Here is a 4,177-nt window from a genome sequence, read left to right as displayed (position 1 = left end):
GGGGGGGGGGGGGGGGGGGGGGGGGGCCTGAATTGCATTTAGACTTCTGCCAGCTCCTGCTTCCTCCTCTGTTCATCACTAACAGACTCCCTACAGGCTGAACAGCCTCAACATCTGCTTCTGGAAACTCCAGACTGCAATAACCTGTCAAGACAGGAGGATAGAGTATATTTCATGTAACATTTGGTAGCCAGACTATGTTTACAAATATGTAGATTACAGGATGTGGGCCCCCGGTATACTCTGGCCTGGGGCCCTGTAAGTGTTAGGGTGGGGCCTGACAGAGAGGTCAGTATTGAGGCTCTGGGATGATGTGGATTTGATGGGGACCAGCATTGAGGAGCTTCAAAATGCCTTTTCATTTCTTCTCTCAGCTTCCAACGGGAGCACATCTGTGGTGGTCCTCCCCATTTCACAGGTGGTTGAGACGCTGCAATAGACCCAGCCAGTGGAGGCCAGGTACAGCCTTCAACCTGTAAAGACCCATATGCATACATGAGATGACAATAATGGGATCCATCCAGTTTGAAAACTACAACTGGGAGCCACACCGTGGTGCAGTGGTAAAAAACACATTGCTCTTTGAGGCAATCCCACATGGGGAGGTTCCCAGTTCAAGTTCAGATAGCTCCCTGATTACTCTGGGCCCCAGTGTTCCCATGATGCAGGGCTGGCCCAAGGCTGGGCATGGGCTGCAGCAGCAAGACCCGGTTGGAGTTGCTCCCATGCTTTCTTGCTCAGGGAAGAATTAAATAAACTTCTTTTTAAAATGCAACTATGGAGCCTGGATGGTGGCATGGTGGTTAAGGGTGCTGAACTCCCACATGGCTGACCATGGCTTGAGTCCCAGATCCAGCAACTTGCTTTCTCATTTTCTCTCTCTCTCCCTCTGTCCCTCTCTGGTCAAATTAAAATAAACAAATAAATAAAGTTAAATAAAATAATTCTTGTTTAAAAAAATATGCAACCATGGTTGAATCATCTCCTCCAACCCAAAGAGCAGACAGCCTCGAGAGCAAAGAAAAGTCACCCCGATACAGTTCATGCTTTTCCTCTAAAGCCAAACTCTTACCCATCCTGTTACAGTGACTTTTAGATTGCAAGAGAGTCTTATCAGTAACCTTGTTGTCTCAAATGTCAAGGAACCAAAGTAAGACCAACAAAGACAATAGAGAAAAGGGCAAAACAAAAATCATCCAACGTGGGATTGCAAAAAGCAGAATTTGAAGGAAATGAAAAGCATCTGAGATTTGTTGGCCTGATTAGGAATAATGTGAATTGAAATGCTGTGTCTTTGTTCTTAGGCAGCCATTATCTTTCAGTGTCTTACTATGAGTCTTTATTCATTTAATTCAATGATAGAAGTCTTAAAGAGTGATAGGAGCTAGGGACTAGCAGCTGGCATAATGGCTATGCCACTGGACTCCCATGTAGTCGACCACGGTTCGAGTCCCAGACCCGGTGGCTTAAACTCACACGGGGCACGTGTGCGTGCGTGCCCAAGATCCTGAGAGGAGAAGGGATTGCAGCATGGCCATCCCCCGGGGGGGGATTTCTCGCTTTCTGTCTCTGTCTCTCTCTGTCTTTCTGATGAGCATACGCACCCTATAGCAAAAACCTCTCAAAAAAAAAAAAAAAAAAAGATAGGGGCTAACATCTATTACATGCCACATACCAGTTTACACTATTATTGCCCTATTTCACAGATCAGAAAACTGTTGGACAGAGAGATTAAGTAATTTCCTGAGGTCACACAGTCAATCTGGTCTCTTGAGAATAAAGGCTAAAAATTCCTCTAAAAATAAAGATATGGGCCCCAAAGCCATGGCATATGTAAAAAGAACAGCTATGTAAATGATCATTTATGGTCATTTGGGTTGAGGTACCCACTGAATGCAGCTTTGGGAAACCAAATGGCCATGATATATATAAAGAACAAGAGGAATTCAAAGAATGAACTCAGTTAATGAATTTAAAACTAGATCACTTGAAGAAAAGCAATGACTCAGAGTCCTAAATTTTCAGCTTAGGACTTTAAAAATCTGCATTCTTTCCATGACATAACTGAAAGTTTTTTTAATTAAATAAACCCAAGGCTGGCAGGTAACATGGTGGTTAAGGCACTGGACTCCCACATGGCCAACTGTAGTTCGAGTCCTGGACCTGGCAGCTTGCTTTCTCACTTTCCCTCTCTGTCTCTCTCTGGTGGAATGAAAATAATAATAATAATAATAATAATTATAAATAAATAAAATTAAATAATTATTTTTTATAAAACTGAACCATAAGGCTAAAGCAAATAAAAGGCAAACTTGAAATTTCATCCACAAGTTGCTAAATTACAAATTCAGTTGTTCAGTTGATTTATCAGCCTTACTAGATTTTATGGGTAAAAAAAAACACCAATAAAGACAGAGTGGGAATCTGAGAATAGGATGGGACTACAAGGAGGATTCTGGGGACTCAGACCCCTAGGTCCCTTTTGGCAGCAGAAACAGCCCTTCTCTTACATAATGAGTCTATCCTCACCTTCTTTGATGACCTTATTCTGATCTCTCCTGAAGTAGTTACCTTTTTCCACCATCTCTGACTATTCCCAATCTTCACACTTGAATCAGCTCCAGGCATACCCTAAGAGGCCAGTTACAAAGTCACCACCAAGGAGACAAAAAAATTCAAAGATTCTTCTAATTTAGGTTGAAGAATATGTCTGTGGATAGACCTAAATTTGTCCATTTGAGTGTACTCTCTGGTGACTGGTTTCCATGTACTATCTAAATTGATTGACTTCTGGACTCATCTAAATAAAGAAGAGAAGGAAGAAATTCCCTGGAACATTGAAAATATTGCAGTGAATTTTCAGTGTCACCAGCTCACTCCTCTTCTGTGTTCCCTGAGGGACACCAAGACTTTAAGAGAATCACTGGTGAAGGAAGCATCGCCATTTTTGAAAAGTACCCCAGTGGTGGTTCTCTGTGGCGAGGGATGCTGTGAAATATACTGCGGTTGAAAGGAGTTCTCTGGGGACCAGCAGTTAGCATAATGACTATGTCGCTAAACTCCCATGTAGCTGACCACAGTTTGAGTCCCAGACCTGATGGCTTAAGCTCATGCTGGGCGCGTGTGTGTGCGTGCCCAAGATCCCAAGAGGAGGACGGAGGAGAAGGGATTGCAGCTTGGCCATCCCCCCTAGGGGATGATTTCTTGCTTTCTGTCTTTCTGGCATGCCCTATAGCAAAGAAAAAAAAAATCCTAACCCATAGGTCACAGCACTTTAGTGAGCCACAGATGGAAAACAGGTAACCTGGCCACAAAATATCAATGGTTATAAATATTGTATATTGATTAGAATGTTTCTCCCCAGGGAGAAGAGTATGTAAATTTACTTTACATAACTGACTGAAAATTAAATTTGAGAAATAGTAAATAGAATTTAATATGGTCTCAAGCACCCTGAAGGAGGAGGTGGTGCCCGGTTTGGGACGGTAATCACTAGGTCCAAATAATCTCCTATTTGGAACTTCTGCGACTGCGGGACCATGGAATCGTCAGTCTCCTTTCTGCTGCCAGTCTCCCTAATTCGATAGCCAGGTATGATAAGGTCTGTCAAAACAATTGCAAAATTGTACCCTCCTTTCTAGCTTCTGGGTAGACTTCTTTTACTAAACTAGTCAGTTCTTTCAAGGTTGCACCCATTCAAGAGTAGATCTGCAGCTCGCTGGACAGTATGTTTCCACAGGAAAACTCGTCTATTGGGTGGTGGTGACCATCGTCAGTGGTGAAAACCAGCAGCGACTGAATCGGCTTCTCAGGCTCCTTCTTAATTTCCTCCTGGGTAACGCGCCACCCCACCTCCATCTTTCTCCTATGGCCCACAAGACACTTGCTCTGACCTCCGACTCCTGCAGCGAGCATGAGCACACCAACTATATTTTTTAAATGTTTTTACAGCCATTGAAAATTGGTAAAGGGCCAGCTGCAGTGGTACGATAATAATGCAGTGCACCATGAAGCCACAAAGGGAGGCCTCAGGTTCATGTGCTGGAGTCCTCCTTACACACTAGCACACACACGTGCCATGATCCTGGATGTCTGAGACTGGGGATGGATAATGATTTGAAGACCCTGTCAAAATATCTCTCTCTTTATCTCTGTCCCTCATGGAAAAAAAAGAAGT

General features: G+C 43.5%; 1 pseudogene; it reads right to left on the bottom strand.

The window, feature by feature from the left end:
- Positions 1-3,433: 3,433 nt before the first annotated feature.
- LOC102490706 (histone deacetylase complex subunit SAP18 pseudogene) lies at positions 3,434-3,915 on the bottom strand (annotated as a pseudogene).
- Positions 3,916-4,177: the final 262 nt, after the last annotated feature.

The sequence above is a fragment of the Tupaia chinensis genome, unplaced genomic scaffold, assembly GCF_000334495.1.
Source record: "Tupaia chinensis unplaced genomic scaffold, TupChi_1.0 Scaffold000147_1, whole genome shotgun sequence".
In the NCBI taxonomy this organism is placed as follows: domain Eukaryota; kingdom Metazoa; phylum Chordata; class Mammalia; order Scandentia; family Tupaiidae; genus Tupaia; species Tupaia belangeri.
This window is presented reverse-complemented; position numbering and strand designations above follow the sequence as displayed.